We start from the raw sequence: 24240 nt of genomic DNA on the forward strand, positions 1-24240 counted from the left end.
CTACCCACTCACCGCCCAGTCGGCTAACCCACTTGCTTAAATACCCTTGACCATTTTATCCATCTACCCAACCCTTCATACCACCCTCTACCAATTCGCTCACCTACATTAACCACATCTCTCTACCCATGTCATCCCAATAACCCCCTTTACCCAATTGGCCTGTCTCTAGGTTTTAGCAGAATGTCTTTTGTAGCTCCATCTTTCTCCTGCTGTTTTCTGCCTCAAGCTGCCCTTTTCAAATTTTGCAGTTGACATCCTTCTTCTGTTAGTCTCTTTCCAAACTTGCAGCAGATCAGTTAAACATGTTAATTGAACACCTTTCTTCTACAACTTTTCCCCGAATTTTGAACCATTGCTTCTTTTGCACCCATCTGTCCATTCAACCATTTTCATTTCAACCTATTTTTATCTCATCCTTCCTTAACCTAAACAAACAAACAGACAAGCCAACTAGTTCACTTTTCAACAAGTGTTAACCCACTAAGAGGAAGGGGTTTAGAAGACATGTGAGACATGGTTCCTGCCCTTGGAAAATCAAAATATACACATGAAACATTTATTCAATGGTATAAATGTGTTATGTGGTTACGCTTTATGGTAAAGATTGTAAGTATAGTACTTGTTATGGTGTATGTGTGTTGGGGGGCTATATCTGGGCTAAAATGCTCAGAGGAGGCTTCCTTGAAGTTGGACCTCACCTGGGTCTTAAAGAATGAATTGGATTTGAATTACTTACATGCTTGGGAAGAGGCTTCTTTAAAGGAGAGAAGAAAAGCAAGCAGAAGCAAATGGGAATATCAAGTATGTGCGGCCCTATGGGGGCCAGTCTAATCTCTGCATGGGGTCACTGCATATGGGGCCTGGAGAACAGCTTGGCAGCATCCCCAGTTCTTGGCACAACTGCTGTTGCTTTGTTGCTTTCCCATACTCTTAGGTTTCAAGTTCCTACGTGTAGGGAATAGCAAGGCTTGAGAATTAAAGGAGGTGGGCAGGAAGAAAAAAAAAAAAATAGTACAGGATTGAGTTGGACGGAACTACAAACCTATTCCCCAACCAAGGCTCTTGGGGATGTGCACACAGTCAGAAAACGACATGGAACTGGAATCATAAACTAAGGAAATGGTGCTGGAGTAATGAGGAGGAGAAAATCTCAGCTAAGAGATTGAAAGACCCACATAAAGAAACTTGCAGTGGTCATACAACTTGTGTCTAGAGTTCAGTCATGCTAGACTTCTTGTGCTCAGCATCTAATTTGTGCCTAGGCTGGATAGATTATAGCTGTTTTTAATAATTTTTTAAAAAAATTCAGTCACGAGCTATCTCAATACAAAGTGGGAGAAATATATATATCGGACTCCATTTGCTTGCCTTCCTGACTGGGCATTTTTTCAGTAGTTCGTCCATTCATGGCCATTCCTTACACTTTGTTTTCACTGCTACCACTCCACTTTTAAGGACTTTTTACCTCATTGTCATTATTAACTTGGTTGCTGTCAACAGTGACTAAGGTTGATGGAATACTCACTGTGTGCCAGCTGCTAATCTGGGTGCTTTATCAAATGAAAATTATCTCATTTGATCCTGACAATAACCTGTGAAACAGTATTATCCGTTTTCAAATTAGGGAACTGAGGCACAGGAAGTTTAGAAACTTGCCCATAGTCACCTGGCAATAAATGGCAGAGCTAGGATACGTGCCCAGGTGATCTGGCTCCAAAGCTCATGCTCTTAGCAAGAGTGCTCTAAGATGAAGCCTTCTAAAGTGCCAGTCAGATTAAATTATTTGCATATTGAACTAAAATCTTCTCTGGCTTCTGGGTAAAGACAGGTTTGGGGCTGTTTGTTATTATTCATTGAGTACCTATAGGCTAGGTAATATGTTGATTGCTGAGGATTCAGAGTGAAGTAAGGGGATCACTACTCTCAAGAAGGTCAGATTTTAGTAAACGAGACAAGCTGAAAACAAAGTTGCAGATACTGTGAACTAATTGCTCATGATTGAAAAATATGGTCCCTGTAGGGAGTATTGGTTAATTCTGGTTGAAAGTGTGAAAATTGAGGGAGGTTTCACAGATTGGTACTGAGCCTTGAAGAGGTCTGGAAAGGGTTCAGAGAGTGGACACAGATGTGGAGACATAAAATGACCTTTGAGCTCTGAATAGATTTTGATTAGAGGTTGGCGGGGTAGTTGAACACTGTGGGTTTGTGGTTTTCCAACTTTTTTGTTCATGCACATCATCAGCAAAAATTGAGAGGCAACCCTAAAATGACCTACTAAGATTCTTCATTACACATAGCCTGACTTTTAAAATCCCAGCAGTTCATAAAAAATATATCTTGGATTGGGCAGATGGATTGATAGATGGTAAAGCAAATGTAGTAAAAATGGTAGAGTCTCAGTTGTGATTAGTTTAATGTTCACTATGAAATTGTTTCAACTTTGCTATATGTTTAAAGTTTTTTGAAACTAGATGTTGGGGGAAAATTTCTCAGTAGTCATAAGCACTACTGTTTGCAAAATATATGTCTTATTTCCCATGCTAGATTATAAACAACTCTTTGATCTTTTCATAGTCTCTATAATAACTTGTTTGTTTTAGGTACAGGATATCTTTTTTTCCTTCAATGAAGAGCTTAGTGATCTTAATAGAATGCATTGTAGGGATGACTTTTTAAAAGTGTGTAGTGTGGCTCTTAATATGGTGAATTTAAGACTGGCTCCAAACTGCATCTATAAAATATCTGTAGATGTAATCAGTGACTGAAGTTTTCTCTCCTTGCTCTGGTCAGTGATTGTTGTTGTTGGAGTGATGGAGAACTTCTTGGTTTCTAACACAGACTTGAAAAGTGTTGGTTAATAACTGATTGTGATTTGCATTTTCAGGGGGCTGTTTCACTGTCTTGAAGATAACAGTTTTTCACTTGAATGATTTGCATGCCTTCCATTTCTTTTGACTGAAATGCTAGTGATTCAGTCCAAAACCCACTAGTGTATTTCTCCTTCCCTTGGTTCTGTTCTTGAGTCTAGGTCACAAGTTCGGCCTTTATTCCCAATCTGATTTTCATTTGTGACAGAGATAATAGAGTTAGAGGGATTAAATAAAAGATAAATTGCTGGGTTGTCTGTTTAGGTTTAAACAATTTAGGACTTCCCTTGAAAATATTCATTGTTATGTATAACTGGGATGAATTTTGTTATTTGGTTGGTTTCATTTGTATGTTCTGCAAAACTTTGTAAGTGATCATTGCCAGTAGCAGAAAAATTAAGTAAAACCACAAATCACTACTACCTAATCTCTTCCCAAGGGTCTCAGAGCAACCATAAAGCAGTTTTAGAATGTGGTTTCAAAGATGATGTGGGTGGTTAATGGTATGAATACTTTGTTTTAATGGTTAGTGTATATATATTACAAAAAAATAGAACACATGAAACCCATAGTTTCATAGGTATAACTCTTTAGAATGAGGCCAATTTTTAAAAAGTAAGTTGACTTAAAGAAAAGTATTAGGGTACAGCACTTGGATATAGTACTTGGAGGGGCTTCCATGGTGGCCTAGTGGTAAAGAATCTGCCTGCTAATGCAGGAGATATGGGTTTGATCTATGGGTCAGGAAGATCCCCTGGAGAAGAAAATGCCTAGCCACTCCAGTATTCTTGCCTGGCACATCCCATGGACAGAGGACCCTGGTAGGCTGTAGTCCATGGAGTTGCAAAAGAGACATGACTTTGCAACTAAACAACAGTACTTGGATGTTGCAGAAATCATGTTGATAGTAAATGAATAAGTAAAAGTTTGAGAAATCTGATCAAGAGCATACACCACTTTGTGCTTTTGTTGTCTAGAATACAGTATAGCAGTGGCTGCTTTGGCTCCTGATTATTATTTTCTTTGCCACTTTATTTTTAATTGAAGGATAATTACTTTACAGAATTTTGTTGTTTTCTGTAGAACATCAGCAAGAATCAGCCATAGGTACACCAATGTCCTCTCCCTCCCATCTCCCTCCCCATCCCACCCTTCTAGATTGTCACAGAGTTTGAGTCCCTGTTTGAGTTCCCTGAGTCATACAGAAAATTCCCATTGGCTGTCTGTTTTACATATGGTATTGTACGTTTCCATGTTATTCTCTCCATACATCTCACTCCTTCCTCCTCTCTCCCCATGTCCAAGGTCTGTTCTCTATGTCTGTTTTTCCACTGCTGCCATGAAAATAAATTCATAAGTACCATCTTTCTAGATTCCATATATATGAGTCAGTATATGGTATATACATTTCCTCTTACTGATTTACTTCATTCTGTATAATAGGCTCTAGGTTTGTCCACTTCATTACAACTGACTCAAATGCATTCCTTTTAAGGCTGAGTAATATTCCATTGTATATATGTACCACAGCTTCCTCGTCCATTCATCTGTCAATTGACATCTAGAGTGCTTCCATTTTCTAGCTATTGTAAATAGTGCTGCAATGAACATAGGGGTACAGGTGTCTTTTTCAGTGTTGGTTTCCTCAGGGTATATGCCTAGGACTGGGATTGCTTGGTCATATGGTGGTTTTATTCCTAGTTTAAGGAGTCTCCATACCGTCTTCCATAGTGGCTGTATCAATTTACATTCCCACCAGCAATGCAAGAGGGTTCCCTTTTCTCCACACCCTCTCAAGCATTTATTGTTTGTAGACTTTTTGATGGCCATTATGACTGGTGTGAGGTGGTATCTCATTATAGTTTTGATTTGCATATCTCTAATAATGAGCAATGTTGAGCATCTTTTCATGTGTTTGTTAGCCATCTATATGTCTTCTTTGGAAAAATGTCTGTTTAAGGCTTTTCCCCCACTTTTTGATTAGGTTGTTTGTTCTTCTGCCATTGAGTTGTATGAGCTGCTTGTATATTTTGGAAATTCTTTGTCAGTTGTTTCCTTTGCTTTTATTTTCTCCCATTCTGAGGGTTGTCTTTTCACCTCACCTTGTTTGTAGTTTCCTTTGCTGTGCAAAAGCTTTCAAGTTTAATTAGGTCTCACTTGTTTATTTTTGTTTTATTTCCATTAAGAGATGGGTCATAGAGGATCTTGTTTTGATTTATGTCAGTCATAGAGGATCTTGTTTTGATTTATGTCATCAAGTGTTTTGCCTGTTTTCCTCTAAGAGTTTTATAGTTTCTGATCTTGCATTTAGGTCTTTAATCCATTTTGAGTTTATCTTTGTGTATGGTGTTAGGAAGTATTCTAATTTCATTCTTTTGCACGTAGCTGTCCAGGTTTCCTAGCACCACATACTGAAGAGGCTGTCTTTGCCCCATTCTTTATTCTTGTCTCCTTTGTCAAAAATAAGGTACCCATAGGTGCCTGGGTTTATCTCTGGACTCTCTATCTTGTTACATTGGTGTATATTTCTGTTTTGTGCCAGTTCCATACTGTCTTGGTGACTGTAGCTTTGTAGTATAATCTGTAGTCAGGAAGGTTGATTCCTCCAGCTCCATTCTTCTTTCTCAAGACTGCTTCAGTTATTCAGGGTCTTTTCTGTTTCCATTTGAATTGTGAAATTTTTTGTTCTAGTTCTGTGAAAAAAATGCCATTGGTAATGTGATAGGGATTGCATTGAATCTGTAGATTGCATTTGGCAATATAGTCATTTTCACAATATTGATTCTTCCTACCCAGGAATATGGACTGTCTCACCATCTGTTTATGTCATCCTTGATTTTTTTTCATCAGTGTCTCATAATTTTCTGTATACAGTTCTTTTGTTTCCTTAGGTTGGTTTATTCCTAGATATTTTTTGTTCTTGTTGTTGCCATGGTGAATGGGATTGATTGCTTTATTTCTCTTTCTGATTTTTCATTGTTAGTATATAGGAATGCAGGTGATTTCTGTGTATTGACCTTGTATCCCTTGACTGCTAAATTCACTGATTAGCTCTAGTGATTTTCTGATAATATCTTTAGGGTTTTTTATGTATAGTACATTGTCATCTGCAAACAGTGAGTTTTACTTCTTTTCTGGTCTGGATTCCTTTTACTTATTTTCTCTAATTGCCATAGCTAGGACCTCTCAAAACTGTGTTGAATAATAGTGGTGAGAGTGGACACCCTTGTCTCTTGTTCCTGATGTTAAAGGAAATGCTTTTATTTTTACATCATTGAGAAATGTTTCCTGTGGGCTTATCATATATGGCCTTTTCTATGTTGAGGTGGTTCCCTCTATGTCCATTTTTTGAAGCGTTTTTATCATAAATGGGTGCTGAATTTTGTCAGAGGCTTTTTCTGCATCTATTGAGATGATCATATGGTTTTTATCTTTCAGTTTGTTAATATGGTGTATCACACTGAATGATTTGCATATATTGAAGAATCCTTGCATCCCTGTAATAAACCTGGCTTGATCATGGTGTTTGAGCCTTTTAATGTATTGTTGAATTCTGTTTGCTAGAATTTTGTTGAGGATTTTTGTATCTATGTTCATCAGTGATATTTGCCTGTGGTTTTCTCTTTGTGTGTTGTCTTTGCCTGTTTTTGGTATCAGTGTGATTGTGCCCTTGTAGAATGAGTTTGGAAGTGTTCCTTTCTCTACAATTTTTTGGAAGAGTTTCAGAAAAATATTCATTAGCTTTTCTGTAAATGCTTGATAGAATTCCCCCTGTGAAGCCATCTGGCCCTGGTCTTTTGTTTTTTGGGAGATTTTTTATCACAGTTTTGATTTCATCATTTGTAATTGGCTTGTTCATAATTTCTGTTTCTTCCTGGTTCAGTCTTAGGAAGTTAAACTTTTCTAAGAATCTGTCCATTTCCTCTGGGTTGTCTGTTTTGTTAGCATATAGTTGTTCATAATATTCTGTTATGATCCTCTGTATTTCTGTCTTGTCTATTGTAACCTCTTCTTTTTCATCTCTAATTTTGTTGGTTTGATTTTTTTCCCCTTTTTTTCTTGATGAGTATGGCTAGTGGTTTGTCAGTTTTGTTTATCATCTCAAAGAACTAGCTCTAATTTTATTAATCTTTGCTATTGCTTCCTTCATTTCTTTTTCATTTATTTCTGCTCTGATATTTGTGATTTCTTTCCTTCTGCTGACTTTGGGAACTTTTTTTTAGGGGGGTACTTTTTCTTCTTTTTCCAGCTGCTTTAGTTGTAGTTAGGTTGTCTATTCGGAGCATTTCTTGGTTCTTGAGGTAGAATTGTATTGCCATAAACTTCTTTCTTTGAACTACTTTTGCTGAATCCCATAGGTTTTGGGTCATCGTGTTTTTGTTGTCATATATTTCTAGAAATCTTTTGATTTTTCCCTTGTTTCTTCAGTAACCTCTTCATTATTTAGTAGTGTATTATTTAATCTCCATGATTTTGTGTTCTGGGCATTTTTTTTTTTCCTGTATTTGATAACTATTTTCATAGTGTTGTGGTCAGAGAAAGATATTTGATACAATTTCAGTTTTCTTAAATTTCCTGAGGCTTGACTTGTGACCCAAGATGTGGTCTATTCTGGAGAATGTTCCATGTGCACTTGAGAAGAAACTGTATTCCTCTGCATTTGCATGGAAAGTCCTGAAGATACCAATTAGGTCCATTTGATCTAATATTTCGTTTAAGGTTTGTTTCTTTATTGATTCTCTGTTTTAATGATCTGTCCATTGCTAAAGTGGTGTGTTGAAGTCCCTTACTCTTATTGTGTTACTGTCGAGTTCCCCTCTTATGCATGTTAGCATTTGCCTTATGTGTTGAGGTTCTCCTATGTTGGGTGCATAAATATTTGCAACTGTTATGTCTTCTTCTTGGATCAATCCTTTGATCATTATGTACTGTCCTTCTTTGTCTCTTATAATATTCTTTATTTTGAAGTCTACTTTGTCTGAAATAAGGATTGCCACTCTGGCTTTCTTTTGGTTTCCATTCACATGGAATATCTTTTTCTATCCTTTCAGTCTGTATATGTCTCTAGGTCTGAAGTGTGTCTCTCGTAGGCAACATATATATGGATCTTGTTTTTGTATCCATTCCGTCAGTCTGTATCTTTTGGTTGGTGCATTTAATACATTTACATTTAAGGTAATTAGTGATATGTATGTTCCTATTGACATTTTCTTAATTGTTTGGGGTTTGTTTTTTTAGGTCTTTCTTTCCTCTTGTGTTCACTGGCTATGTAATTCCCTTTAGTATTTGTTGTGAGGCTGGTTTGGTGGTGCTAAATTCTCTTAACTTTTGTTTGTCTGTAAAGCTTTTGATTTTTCCATCAATTTTGAATGAAATCTTTGCTGCATGTCGTAATCTTGGTTGTAGATTTTTTTTTTCAGTACTTTAAATATATCTTGCCATTCCCTTTTGGCCTGCCACATTTCTCCTGAAAGATCCACTGTTAATCATATCGGTTTCCCCTTGTATGTTAACTTGTTGCTTTTCCCTTGATGCTTTTAGCATTCTTTGTGCTTAATCTCTGTTAGCTTGATTAATATGTGTCTCGATGTTTTTCTCCTTGGGTTTGTTCTGTAAGGGATTCTCTGCGCTTCTTGGACTTGATTGATTAATTCCTTTCCTGTGTTGGGGAAGTTTTCACCTATAATTTCTTCAAAAATTTTCTCAGTGACTTTCTTTTTGTTTTTCTTCCTCTGGGACCCCTATAACTTGAATGTTGGTGTGTTTAATATTGTCCCAAATGTCTCTGAGACTATCCTCAATTCTTTTCATTCTTTTTTCTTTATACTGGTCTTCAGCAGTTATTTCCACCATTTTGTCTTCCAGCTCACCTATCCAGTCTGCCTCAGTTATTTTGCTATTGATTCCTTCTAGAGTATTTTTATTTCAGTAATTGTGTTTTTCATCTCTGTTTGCTTATTCTTTATTTCTTCTATGTACTGGTAATTGTATTAACTATGTTAATTGTTTCTTGCATTTTCTCCATTCTGTTTTCAAGTCTTTGGAGCATCTTTACTGTCATTATTCTGAATTCTCTTTCAGGTAGGTTGCTTATTTCCTCTTTGTTTGGTTTTGTAAGTTTCTACCTTGTTCTTCATTTGTGCTGTATTTCTCTGTCTTTTTGATATTTTTCTAACTTGCTCCACTTGAGGTCTCCTTTTCCCAGGCTTTAGAATTGTATTCCTTCTTCCTGTTGGTTTTTGCCCTTGTAGGGAAAGGTAGGTTGAGTGGTTTGTGTTGACTTCTTGTTGGGGTGACATCTGCCGGTATTCTAGTGAGAGGAGACCAAGCTGATCAAGCAGATAATTACAGAAATACTTGGACATATACACACACTTCCACACATAGAGTTATAAGCAAAGTATTCTAAAGAAAAGAGTACAGGAGACTGACTTTGTGAAGAAAGGAAATGAAAAATGATACTGACCAATTAAAACCAGAGCTAGCTAATGCTCAATCTGAAAAACTGAGCCTGAGCAGAGTGCCAACTGGGGAATATAGCAAAGAGAGCTCAAGAATTTAACTTACTTGGTGAAAAAAAGAAAGTGAAGGAAAATAGGGAAAAGAAAAAAAGAAGAAAAGGGAGAGAAAAGGAAAGGGTGGAAATGGTAAAAACAAGAGAAAAGCAAAATAGAAAAACAAAGATAAATAGACATATGTGAAAGATTTATACATATTTAGGAATAGCTACAACTGGTAAGGATGTATAAGAAAAGCAGTCAAATATATCAAAAACAAAATCCAAGAAATCCCCCAAAAAAGGGGTGAAAAAGGAAAAAGTAATCTTAAAGTGAATTTTTTGTTTACAGGAAAAACAAAGAGGAAAACTCCACACCACCACAAAAGGCTAATGTGAAGGTAGAAATATGTAGGTGGAATAAACTGTGATTTATAAGAAAAAAGTTTTCAAGGTCGTAGTTCTTCTTGGTTGTGGATTCTGCCCCAGTGGATGGGGGTTGGATTAGTGTTCCTGTGATGTTTTCCTGGTTGGGGGAGCTTGTGCCTGTGTTCTCGTTGATGTGCCTATATCTCATCTCTCTGAAGGGCAATTCGGTTTCCACTAGTAGGTTTTGGCGTGTCCGTGGGTTCAGTATGTCTTTGGGCAGTCCTTCTGTCTTTGGGCAGTTCTTTTAGCTTTAGCAGTGTTACACACATCTATTTCCACAGCTGTATGAAAGCCCTCTCAGCATATCTTCACTGCCGCCAGCCCCCTACTTGTCCCTGGAATCTTTGCTGGTGCTTCTGTTCCCCAGTCCTGCCCTGCCCTGAACTGCAAAACAAAGCTTGCTAGATGGGGTCTTATGTGGATCTTTTCTTGGTTCCCAAACTGTACACTCTGCTTTTCAGAGACTTCTGTGGGCTTCCCTCAGGCCCCTGAGCTCACCCTCTGCATCATGGGGCTTGTGTACACTTGTCTCAGCTCCCTGAGCCCACACTTTGCATTGTGCTGCTTGTGTTCACCTGTCTCAGCTCACCAGGCCCACCCTCTATGTCTCAGGGCTTGTGTTCACTTGTTTTGGCTACTTGGGACCACCCTCTGCATCCTGGGGCTTATGTGCACTTGTCTCTGCTCTCTGGACCCACCGTCTGGGTCTTGGGGCTTGCATGCACTTGTTTTGTCTCACCAGCCAGCCCTGTATGTCACAGGTCTTGTGTGCACTTGTCTCGGCTCTCCAGGCCTGCCCTCTGAGCTGCGAGGGTTGTGTGTGCTGGAGAGGTTTGTATGCTGTGCCTTGCTCGTCACCCTGGGCCCACCCTCTGCACCGTGGGACTTCTGTGGCCTTCTCAGTTCCCTGAGCCCACCATTTGCTCAGGGCCACAGTCCGTGAGTTGTTTATGGGCTGAGGAGTGCGGCTTTTTCTCTTTTCTGCCCTCTAAGTCCCTGCTTTGTCAGTTTTCCCAGATTCTGCATCTCCCCCTTGGACCTGCCTGTGAGGGAGTTTCCCAGTGCACAGGAACTCTTCCTGCTTCAGGATTCCCTCCCTCCCTTGGGCACAAGCTCCCATCCAGAAGTTTCTCTGTCTTTTCCCTTTTTATCTCTCCCTTTCTCTCTTCTACCTCATTCCAGGGAGCTTAACCTATCCCCCTGGAGGCCTGGAGTCTTCTGCTATTGCCTAGAGGTTGCTTTATAGGCGTTGCTCTTTATATTGATGAGTTCTTGATGTATTTGTGGTGACTGGCAATTTCCCTGTCTTACTTCTCTGCCATCTTCTTACCTCCTGATTATTTAATTGTCCTCAATCATTGACACATCCTGAAATGTTAGTGACTCTTCTAGATGCACCAGTGGTAGGAAAAATTACCATAATAGTAATTATTTCTATTCTTGAGCACCAGGTTGTATAGCAAGTGCTTTTTACATATCTTGTTTAACCCACATAAGCTCACAAAATATGTGCCTTTCTGCTCATTTAACAGTTGAATAACAGATGCAAAGAAGTGAAATGATTTTTCTTTGGTCTAGACATTAGTACTGTTCATGGGGTTCAAGCAAAAGGCAAAGGAGAAAGGGAAAGATATACCATCTGAATGCAGAGTTGCAAAGAATAGCAAGGAGAGATAAGAAAGCCTTCTGAAGTGAACAATGCAAACAAATAGAGGAAAACAATAGACTGGGAAAGACTACAGATCTCTTCAAGAAAATTGAAGATACCAAGGGAACCCTTCATGCAAAGATGGGCACAGTAAAAGACAGAATCGAAAAGGACCCAGCAGAAGAGATTAAGAGGAGGTGGCAAGAATACACAGAAGAACTATGCAAAACAGCTATTAATTACCCGGATAACCCCAATGGTGTGGTCACTCATCTAGAGCCAGACATCCTGGAGTGTGAGGACAAGTGGCCTGAGGAAGCATCACTATGAACAAACCTAGTGGAGGTTATGGAATTCCAGCTGAGCTATTTCAAATCCTAAAAGATGATGCTGTTAAAGTGCTCCACTCATTATGTCAGCAAATTGGGAAAACTGAGCAGTGGCCACAGGACTGGAAAACGTCAGTTTTCATTCCAATCTCAAAGAAGGGCATTGTCAAAGAATGTTCAAACTACCACACAATTGCATTCATTTCACATGCTAGCGAAGTAATGCTCAAAATCCTTCAAGCTAGGCTTCAACAGTATGTGAACCAAAAACTTTCAGATGTGCAGGCTGGATTTAAAAAAGGCAGAGGAACCAGAGATCAAATTGCCAACAGCAGTTGATCATCGAAAAAGCAAGAGAATTCCTAGAAAACATCTACTTCTGCTTCATTGGATATGCTAAAGCCTTTGACTGTGTGGGTCACAATGAACTGTGGAAAATTCTTCAAGAGATGGGAATACCAGACCACCTGACCTGCCTCCTGAGAAACATGTATGCAGGTCAAGAAGCAATAGTTAGAACCAGACATGAAACAATGGACTGGTTCAAAATTGGGAAAGGAGTATGTCAAGGTTGTATGTTGTCACTGTGCTAATTTCACTTACATGCAAAGTACATTATGTACTTACATGCAGAGTACATCGTGTGAAATGCCGGGCTGGATGAAGTGCAAGCTGGAATCAAAATTGTCAGGAGAAATATCAATAACCTCAGATATGTAGATGACACCAACCTTATGGCAGAAAGTGAAGAGGAACTAAAGAGCCTCTTGATGAACGTGAAAGAGGAGAGTGAAAAAGCTGGCATAATACTCAGCATTCAAAAAACTTAAGATCATGGCATCTGGTTCAAACACTTCATGGCAAATAGTGGAGCAACAATTGAAACAGTGACAGACTTTATTTTCTTGGGCTCCAAAATCACTGCAGATGGTGTATGTAGCCATGAAATTAAAAGACGCTTGCTCCTTAGAAGAAAAGCTATAACAAACCTGGAGGCATATTAAAAAGCAGAGATATCACTTACATCTAGTCAAAGCTATGGTTTTTCCAGTAGTCATACAGAGATGTGAGAATTGGACCATAAGGAAAGCAGAGTGCCGAAGAATTGATTCTTTCGAACTGTGGTGCTAGAAAAAGGCTATTGAGAATTCCTTGGATTGCAAGGAGATCAAGGAAATCAAACCTGAATATTTATTGGAAGGACTGATGCTGAAGCTCCAATTCTTTGGCCACCTGATGCAATGAGCCCACTCATTGGAAGAGGCCTGATCCTGGGAAAGATGGAGGGCAGGAGGAGAATGAGTCGACAGAGGATGAGATGGTTGGATGACATCAGCAACTCAATGGACATGAGTTTGAGCAAACTCTGAGAGATAGTGAAGGATAGGGTATCCTGGCATGCTGCAGTCCATAGGGTTGCAAAGAGTCAGACATAACCAAATGACTGAACAACAACAAAATTTACAGTAAATAGTGTATAAAATTCTGTCTTGGATTTGTATTGCTTAAAGTCTGTTTCCACAGTTTCACCACATGGTTTCCTTTTTGTACGTTCTTGTGTCAAATTGCACACTTTTTAGCCAGATAATATGCACTGATGCAATAAAAAAATTTTTTTAAGATTTATTGAGCACTTATGTTCATTTGCTAAATGGACAGTACTGCCAGTACAAGCAAATGTGTAAGCTCAGTGCCAAGTGAGTGACTCATATAATGATTTTATAGGAATTCAAAAGAAGCAGTCTCTTTTTTTCCCTACATTTTAAGTCTCTCCCTTTCTGGTTTCTTTCACTTATAAGTACATATGCATATACAAATAACCTTTAAAGAATAAAAACTTCCCCTTTGTTTTGTGATTCCCTTAATCCCTCTTCTTCCCTTTTAACCATCATCATTCTTGAAGATAGAAGATTTTATTAATTCCCATTCCCTAGCCTATTGCCACTTGATATGTGATGTCACCATTCTGAAGCCACCAAAACCATTTCCATTCTTACCCTTTATTCATGCTCTATGAGATATCCTTTCTTTGAATTTCCTTTCTTGGATTCCATAATGCAGCTTAGTGCTGATTCTCCCACATAAGTCTCTAGTTGTTTCTCCTCCTGTTACTGCTTCCTTAAGCATTGGTGCTCTCATGAATTGTGCCGTAGCCATATTCTTTGACATTCATTTTCTGAGCAATCTTATCCGTTATTGTGCCTTTAAATGTTAACTGTATTATGATTATTCCTATGGCTCTTTTTCTCTAGCCCAACCTCTCTCATAAGCTTTCAACACATCTTTTCATTGTCTTGTAGGTCACTTATATTTTAAAAAATCCAAGATAAATCTTATAGGTCACTTATATTAAAAAATACCCAAGATGGAGTTCATTATTTTCCACCAAAACTTGTTCTACTTAGGGTGTTCTCTTTTTCTATGAATGTCATCTTTCATCCATTCAAGCCAGAAACCATGAGGATCTTCTCAATTCTTCAGTCTTCCTGTCACTTATCCTATCCACTTGGTCACCAGATCCTGTCACCTTTACCTCAAATATATCTCCTGAGTCCAGCTACTTCCAACCCCATTGCTGTAGTTCAGGCTGCCATCATTTCTTACCTGAACTGTGAAAATTGCCTCTTTCTTTGTGCCATAGTCCATCTTCTACATTGCTATCAGAGAAGCTGACGTTTTTCTGTGCCCAAAGATACCCAATGACTTTTTGCCTAACCTTACTAAACTCAGACTTGTGAGCATGGCAGACAGTGCCATTCACACAGTCTGATCCGAAACTCTCTCCAGCTTACTTGGTGCTTACATTTGCCATACCTGTTCCAAACATTGGAAGGTCCCAACCATTCTGAACTTTCTTTTTTTTAACATTCTAGACATTCCATGTCTTCTTATATAGTGCTTTTCTTATTTAACTCTCACTCTTTGTGTACAGGTTCCTACTTATTCTTGCTAAAATGTTGTCGCTATGAAATCTTTCCCAGCCGAGGTAAACGATGCCTTACCTTGTGCTGCCAGAGTGCCTTTTTTTTAATTCTCATTTTTTTTTTCTCATAGTATTTTCATATCACATTATAATTCTCTTTTTTCTCCTTTGCCATGTGCACTGTATCCCTAGAACTTACATACCTTTTGACTGGAAATTTGTATGTCACTCAGTTCAGTTGCTAAGTTGCGTCTGACTCTGCGACCACATGGACTGCAGCACGCCAGACTTCCCTGTCCATCACCAGCTCCCAGAGCTTGCTCAAACTCATGTCCATTGAGTTGGTGATGCCATCCAAGCATCTCATCCTCTATCATCCCCTTCTCTTCCCCTCTTCAATCTTTCCCAGCATCAGGGTCTTTTCCAGTGAGTCAGTTTTTTGCATTAGGTGCCCAAAGTGTTGGAGCTTCAGTTTCAGCATCAGTCCTTCCAGTGAATATTCAGGACTGATTTCTTTAGGATTCACTGGTTTGATCTCCTTGGAGTCCAAGGGACTCTCAAGAGGCTTCAACAACACCACACTTCAAAAGCATCAATTCTTCAGTCTCAACTTTCTTTATGGTCCAACTCTCACATCCATACATGACTGCTGGAAAAACCATAGCTTTGACTAGACGGATGTTTGTTGGCAAAGTAATGTCTCTACTATTTAATAAGCTGTCTAAGTTGGTCATAGCTTTTCTTCCAAATAGCAAGCGTCTTTTAATTTCATGGCTGCAGTCACCATCAGTGGTGATTTTGGAGCCCAAGAAAATAAAGTCTGTCACTGTTTCCATTGTTCCCCATCTATTTGCCTGGATGCCATGATCTTAGTTTTCTGAATGTTGAGTTTTAAAGCAGCTTTTTCACTCTCCTCTTTCACTTTCATTAAGGGGCTCTTTAGTTCCTCTTCGCTTTCTGCCATAAGGGTGATATCATCTGCATATCTGAGGTTACTGATTTTTTTCCTGGCAATCTCGATTCCAGTTTGTGTTTCATCCAGCCCAGCATTTTGCATGATATACTCTGCATATAAGTTAAATAGGCAGGGTGACAATATACAGCCATTAGGTACTCCTTTCCCAATTTGGAACCATTCTGTTGTTTCATGCCCGGTTCTTACAGTTGGTTCTTCATGACCTGCATACAGATTTCTGAGGAGGCAGGTAAGGTGTTCTGGTATTCCCATCTCTTGAAGAATTTTCCAAGTTTGTTGTGATCCACACTGTCAAAGGCTTTGGTTTAGTCAATAAAGCAGAAGTAGATGTCTTTCTGGAACTCTCTTCCTCCTTCTATGATCCTATGGATGTTGGCAATTTGATCTCTGGTTCCTCTGCCTGTTCTAAATCCAGCTTGAACATGTGGAACTTATTGATTCACATATTGTTGAAGCCTCACTTGGAGAATTTTGAGCATTACTTTGCAAGCGGGTGAGATGAGCGCAATTGTGTATAGTTTGAACATTCTTTGGTATTGCCTTTCTTTGGGATTAGAATGAAAACACCTTTTCCAGTCCTGTGGCCACTGCTGAGTTTTCCCAATTTGCTGTCATATTGAGTGCAGCTGTTTCACAGCATCATCTTTGAAGATTTGGAATACCTCAACTGGAATTCCATCACCTCCACTAGCTTTGTTCACAGTGATGCTTCCAAAGACCCAATTGACTTCACAATTAGGATGTCTGGCTGTAGGCGAGTGATCACACCATCATGGTTATATGGACCATGAAGATCTTTTTTGTGTAGTTCTTTGTGTTCTTGTCACCTCTTCTTAATATCTTCTGCTTCTGTCAGGTCCATACCATTTGTGTCCTTTATTGTGCCCCGGTTTACATGAAATGTTCCCTTGGTATCTCTAATTTTCTTGAAGAGATCTCTAGTCTTTAACCTCTATTTCTTTGCATTGTTCACTGAGGAAGACTTTCTTTCCTTGCTATTCTTTGGAACTCTGCATTTGGACAGGTATATCTTTCCTTTTCTCCTTTGCCTTTCACTTCTCTTCTTTTCTCAGCTATTTGTAAAACCTCAGACAACCAATTTGCCTTTTCGCATTTCTTTTTCTTGGGGATTGTCTTGATCACTGCCTCCTGTACAATGTGTGTTTTTTTTTTTAATATTTATTTATTTGGCTGTGTTGGGTCTTAGTTACAGCATGTGGGATCCTTCACTGCAGTGCACGGGCGTCTCTAGTTGTGACCTGTGGTCTTCTCTTTAGTTGTGCACAGGCTTAGTTGCCCCGATTTATGTGGGATCTTAGTGCCCTGACCAGGAATCGAACCTGAGTCCCCTGCATTGGAAGGTGAATTCTTAACCACTGAACCACCAGGGAAATCCCCTGTACAATGTTAAGAACCTCCATCCATGTTTCTTTAGGCACTCTATCAAATCTAATCCCTTGAATCTATTTGTCCCTTCCACTGTATAATCATAAGGGATTTGATTTAGGTCATACCTGAATGGTCTAGTGGTTTCCCCTACTTTCTTCAGTTTATGTCTGAATTTGGCAATAAGTTGTTCATGATCTAAGTTGTTCATGATCTGAGCAACTGTCAGTCCCGTTCTTGTTTGTGCTGACTGTGTAGAGCATCTCCATCTTCAGCTGCAAAGAGTATAATCAGTCTGATTTCAGTAGTGACCATATGGTGATGCCCATGTGTAGAGTCATCTCTTGTGTTATTGAAATAGGGTGTTTGCCATGACCAGTGCATTCTCTTGACAAAACTTTGCCGTGCTTCGTTTTGTACTCCAAGGCCAAACTTGCCTGTTACTCCAGGTGTTTCTTAACTTCCTACTTTTGCATTCCACTCCCCTATGATGAAAAGAACATCTTTTATGTATGTTAGTTCTAGAAAGTCTTGTAGGTAGTCATAGAACCATTCAACTTCAGCTTCTTACACATTCCTGACTGGGGCATAGACATGGATTACTGTGACGTTGAGTGGTTTGCCTTGGAAACGAACAGAAATCATTCTGTCATTTTTGAGATTGCACCCAAGTACTGCATTTTGGACCATTTTGTTGACTATGAGGGCTACTCCATTTCTTTTAAGGGATTCTTGCCCCAATAGTAGATACAATTGTCATCTGAATTAATTTTGCCCATTCCAGTCCATTTGAGTTTACTGATTCCTAAAACGTTGATGTTCACTCTTGCCATCTCTTGTTTGACCACTTCCAATTTACCTTGATTCATGGACCTAACATTCTAGGTTCCTATGCATTATTGTTCTTTACAGCATCACACTTGACTTCCATTACCAGTCACATCCAGAACTGGGCGTTGTTTTCGCTTTGGCTCATCTTTTCATTACTTCTGGAGTTATTTCTTCACTCTTCTCCAGTACCATACCGAGCACCTACCGACCTGGGTAGTTCATCTTTCAGTGTCATGTCTTTTTGCCTTTTCATGCTGTTCATGGAGTTCTCATGGCAAGAATACTGAAGTGTTTTTGCCATTCCTTTCTCCAGTGGACCACATTTTGTCAGAACTTTCCACTATGACCCATCCATATTGGGTGTCCCTATTATCTTTTAATTGTGTTCCAAGAGGGCAGAGATTTTGCTGCAGGGCTTAACGCATTGTATATAATAATGGTTAATGAAAGAGAAAGAGGTAAGTTGATAGACTCATTTACTATAGAAGACTTTGAAAGGCAGATAAGGAAGAATTTAGAGCCAGTGTTTTAATATTATAGGTTCATTCCATGAAACTTACTCAATTTCAAATGTAATTGCCACAGTTTGTTAAGGAAAAGTAAGCTTTGTAGCTGTTTAGCAATGCACTTACAGAATAAATTTCCCCTTGGTCTTAGTAATGATAGCTACCACCTGGGCTAAGTAGCTTATTACATAGATTAATTATGTTATTTTATCTTATTTACAGACTTTATTGTGAGTATTAAATTAAATACAGTGCTTAGAACATTATATGCAATATAGTAAATGCCATATTAATGACAGCTTCAATTACTTTGAACAAAATATATTGTATACCAAGTAAGCTGGACATTGACATTTCACTCTCATGCCTTAAGCTTGACATGACATGCAAGGTACTTCTTGATCTGCCTACCATTCTCTGGCCTCATTTCACTTCATTTTTCTTATCAGAACAATGAATGCTTTTTAGCATTTTTTGAACACCTATTCTGTTTGAGACCCTGTGCTCTGTACTATGAACAATGGAATTTATTCTTTATATAAATGTTTAATGGGCTTCTACTGTGCACTAGGCACAGTTTAATATTGAGAGGATAAAGCAGTAACAAAAACAGGTATCTTACCTCATGAAGTTTATATTCTGGTAGGAAGGACAAACAATAAACCAGATAAAAAGACAAAGTGTATTGTCTTTTAGAAAGTATAGTAAGTGCTGTATGGAAAAATGAACTAAGAAAGTGAGATAAGGGAACACTGCAGTCAGGTGGAGTGGTACTCTAATCCTCCAGGAGCTCATATTCTAGTAGGAAAGACAAATAAGAAAATACTAACAGTAATAGCCCTGAGGATCTTTTCTCTGACCCTTGTCCTAGGCCCAAGGACATAGTGAAAGTGGCAGGACCACAATTTGCATTTCAGACACCAAAACTTTTGCATTTTCATCTATACCACAAAGAAAATCACAAAGATTATAGCAAGGATGGCAAATTGGCAGCCCATAGCTCCAAACATTTTTTAAAAGAATTCCATTGATTTTCATTCATCAGTAGTGTTCATCAGGATCTAAAGTCACATTGTGGGTTTGGATTGAATATTAAGGTATCATCTAGTTGAATGGTTTTTCATTTCCTTCTATCATTTAACTTGTATTTTACACACTCATTTTTAACAGGTATGGATTTGTTGCCAACATTTTAAAAATTGTGAAATATTACCAAGAATTTTAACATTCTAGCCGCTCTTGAAATATCGTCCTCGTGCAACACTGACTTGCCCCTTTTGTCAAGCCACATGGTCTTCATTTATTGCAGTCTGTACTGCTCCATGGTGTCTGACCAAGTACCACTTGCCTTTCAATGTAGCCATCTTCTACATGCCTCCTGGTCCCATCACTTCATAGCAAGTAGGTGGGGAAACAGTGGAAGCAGTGACAGACTTTATTTTTCTGGGCTCCAAAATCACTGCAGATAGTGATTGCAGCCATGAAATTTACAGATGTTTACTCCTTGGAAGGAAAGTTATGACCAACCTAGACAGCGTATGAAAAAGCAGAGACATTACTTTGTCAACAAAGGTCCATTCAGTCAAGGCTATGGTTTTTCCAGTAGTCATGTATGAATGTGAGAGTTGGACTATAAAGAAAACTGAGCACCGAAGATTGATGCTTTTGAGCAGTGGTGTTGGAGAAGACTCTTGAGAGTCCCTTGGACTGTGAGGAGATCCAACCAGTCGATCCTAAAGGAGGTCAGTCCTGGGTGTTCATTGGAGGAACTGATGTTGAAGCTGAAACTCCAATACTTTGGCCCCCTGATGCGGAGAGCTGACTCATTGGAAAAGACCCTGATGCTGGGAAAGATTGAGGGCAGGAGGAGAAGGGGACAACAGAGAATGAGAGAGAATGAAATGGTTGGATGACATCACCGACACAATGGACATGGGTTTGGGTGGACTCTGGGAGTTGGTGATGGACAGGGAGGCCTGGCGTGCTGTGGTTCACGGGGTTGCAAAGAGTGGGACACGACTAAGCGACTGAACTGAACTGACATGGCTCCTAGTAATTCCCACCTCCTGGTATTCACACTCTTGTTTAATCTACCTCCACCTCCTGTGTGTGGGCTGGACTGTGACTTGCTTTTAATGAACAGAATATAGCAAAAGTGATGAGATGCCACTTCCAAGATTAGGTTATAAAAGACTGTGACTTCCATCTTGTTTGTACTCTCTTCTCCCTTGGATTTTTGTGCTTGATCACTCTGGTGAAGCAAGCTACCATGTTGTGGGCTGCCCTATGAAGAGGTTTACATTACAAGTAACTGAGGACAGCCTCCAACCAACAACCAGTGAGGAACTGAGGCCCTCAGTGCAACAGCCCACAGGGAACTGAATCCTGCCAACAGCCACTTGAGTGAGCTTGTAAGCAGATCCTTTCCCAGTCAAGCCTTGAGATGACTGCAACCTTAGCTGACACCTTGATTACAGCCTGTGAGAGACCCTGAGCCAAAGAAGCCAGTTAAGCCGCATTCACAGACACTATGCAAAAATAAATGCTTTTTAAGCTACTAAGTTTGGGGGGTAGTTTGTTACACAAAAATAGAAAACTAAAACACCATTGATTGTTGTGCTTGTACTATTTTTTGTTTTCTTTTTTGCTTGTCCTTTCTTTATAGTAGTTTTGAAGAATATGAAATATTTCTTGTACCCATATCTGAAAAGTGGAGAACACTTACACAAGAAGGACAAATATTTAAAGGAAAATCAAAGGGAGTCTATTTCCTAGTGGAAGTGATGATGTATCTAAACACAGTGTGTTTGTTGAAAGACTGTAGTGTGAGACACCATTTAAAAATAAACCATTGTAAGAAATATGACCAGTATACAAGAATGAGTGCTGAAACAAAAAGAACTTTAAAAAGGGATTGGAATTTCAATAGGTTGTTTTTGAATACAGACAGAATTAAATAATACTGCCATGAAATGTGATTATATATTACATGAAAAAATTGCCAGGGCTTGAAAAGCTTTTTGTAGGTAGTGATTTAAGAAAGGAGTGTTGAGTACAGCAGAATTTTACATCATGAACAAACATTTGCAAAAGTAGTAGATACTGTTCAGGATGTTTAAGATTGGTGGCTGAACATTTTTGTGACAAATTGTGTCAAGAAGTTTAATTATAAAGTTTTAGATTGCAGTTGGTTACAGCAGATATAAACACTGTACATTTAACAATACACTTAACTATGTGTCTAGCCAGTGGTTCTCAAAGTATGGTTCCTGATCAACAGCACTGTACCACTTGGGAACTTGTTATAAATACACATTATCAGGCCTTACCCCAGACCTACTGGAAATGAAGCTTGTCGATTTGTTTTAATAAGCCCTCCAACTGATTCTGATACACCCTAAAGTTTGAGAACTGCACCTAGATATATAATTTATATGTTAATAATTTTGATGCAGTCTAACTCTTTTGGAGTGACTTGTGATGGGTTCATCTAGAAATACCTGGATTTTTTTATGTTGAGAAAAGTCTTGAAATTTTTAGTATAGATTGGTCAAAATTAATGAATATGACTACAAATGGTGCTTCTGCAATAATGTTACTGTTGCACTTAGGAAACTTCAGTTCTTTTACAGAAACATTTTACAAAGACTTAAGGCTGTTCATTGTATTATTTCTTAAGATTCCATTTTTTATGCAAAATGTTCAAAATGAATCATGTCCGTAACTGGTAATTAACATTGGTTTGCACCAAACATAGTTGAATACTTTGCTTAGTGAATTATTAGATTCATGTCATGGAAATCTGCCCTATTATGGAGATTAATTGACCTAGTTGAGGTATGGTACTGAAGATACTGGAGAAAAACAACTTACTTGGCATCCAAAAGACATTCAGCACACCAGCAAAGACTAAAATCATATATTTGACCTATTTGGTTGACATTACAGTTCAGTTTGAATAAAAGGAAGGTTGTTCAGAAATATCTTCCAAATGTGTGGTTGTATTTGCTCATTCCTAGCAAAATTATGCCTTAAGACCACTCATTTGGCAGGAGATAGACTGGCTGACTTTGCTGAAATTGGTTTCCAGTAAATGAACATGATGGCCTGAATTACATTCCCCAAATTGTGGAGTTGTCTACTGAATTCCAGAAAAAGTTTCTCTGACCTTATATTCTATGAAAATAACCTTTTCCAATTGATGTTCATGGTGTGAAAGAATAGCTACTGTTGTTGTTTTTGTTCAGTCCCTCAGTTGGGTCTTACTCTTTACAACCCTATAGAGTACAACATGCCAGGCTTCCCTGTCCTTCACTGTCTCTCAGAGTTTGTTCAAATTCATGTCCATCCAGTGATGGATGAGTCAGTGATGCCATCCAACCATCTCATCCTCTGTTGCCCCCTTCTCCTCCTGCCCTCAGCCTTTCCCAGCATCAGGATCCTTTCCAATGAGTTGGCTCTGCATCAGCTGGCCAAAGTATTGGAGCTTTAGCTTCAATCCTTCCAATGAATATTCAGCGACAGTGGAGATACTGATTTACTGTGCTGTGGTACTGAAATTGAAGCATGATATCATTCAAATGCCAAAATTCTACAAATATCTGAGGAGTAGTAATCCTAAATATAAAAAACACTATGCAAGACATCTATTTATATTTGGAAATGCCTACATTTCAAAGCAGCTGTTTTCCATTATGAAATAGGATAAAATTAATCATTCCCAATGAAAGGATTCAAGGCTAAATTCTTTAGTACCTATGTAACACAAAAATATAAGACCTAACATTGACCTCTTGATACATTAGAAAAGCATCAGACTTCCTGTTCCAAGTCAAAGGAGCAGATGCAAAAATGTAATGATTAAATTTTTCTATGTTTAACTTTTCTTTTTAATTTTGAATTTATAGACTCCAATATTTTAGTTGTTCATATTGTTAACACCCATAGTGTAATTTAGGGAAAACTTTTTTCTGGTGGTTGATTTTCTTAACCATCTTCATTTATGTTAGCTGCAGCCCCTAGTTCAAGGACTCTTAGAAGTTTCTCACCATCATTGTCATCTCTCCAGTTCCTGTCTTCCTTACCAAGGTAACCCAAAAGCTACCTTGGACTGTTCTTATTTCTTTTTTTAAAAAACATTTTTTATTCTTTTTGGCTGCACTGGGTCTTTGTTGCAGGCTTTCTTTACTTGTGGTGAGCAGGGGCTACTTTTTGTTGTGGTGCACAGGCTTCTCGTTGCAGTAGTTCTCTTGTTGCAGAGCACAAGCTCTAGGCACACGGGCTCAGTAGTTGGGGCATGCAGGCTCTAGAGCATGCTGCCTTCTGTAGTTGTGGTGCACAGGCTCAGTAGTTATGGAGCACAGGCTTCATTGCTTCACCACACGTGGAATCTTCTGGACCAGGAATCGAACCCATGTCCCCTGCAGTGGCAGGCAGACTGTACCACCACTGTACCATCAGGGAAATCCCTGTTTTCCTCTTATTTCTAAGATTACCTTTCATCAGGCTTCCTGATTTTTCAATCCAAAAGATGTTGCTTTGGGTAGAACACGTGCCTATTCTGGAATCTACTTGTTTCAGATATTTCTGAGGACCTGCAGAGAGTAATATGTACCATAGAATTCATCTTTGTAGAATAAACAGACTGGACTTTATTTCATAATGACTTTTTAGAGCCTGTGTGTTAGACATTTTATATAAATAATTTCAAAGTCTTACAATTAGGTAGGAATATAACAGAATCTCTACTTTATAGATGAAGAAGTTAAATGACTTGCCCAGGATTTGCCCCACCACTTCAATTTGAGCATAGGTCCACTGAATTCTGAAGTTCCTGCTGTTTCTGC

At 38.7% G+C, this 24240-nt stretch overlaps 1 protein-coding gene across 9 annotated transcripts in view; it reads left to right on the top strand.

Moving 5' to 3' along the window:
* FAM120C (family with sequence similarity 120 member C) overlaps positions 1–24240 on the top strand; it is a 146157-nt gene that overhangs the window by 890 nt on the left and 121027 nt on the right. The window lies entirely within an intron of this gene.

This window comes from Muntiacus reevesi, chromosome X (assembly GCF_963930625.1).
Source record: "Muntiacus reevesi chromosome X, mMunRee1.1, whole genome shotgun sequence".
Taxonomy (NCBI): domain Eukaryota; kingdom Metazoa; phylum Chordata; class Mammalia; order Artiodactyla; family Cervidae; genus Muntiacus; species Muntiacus reevesi.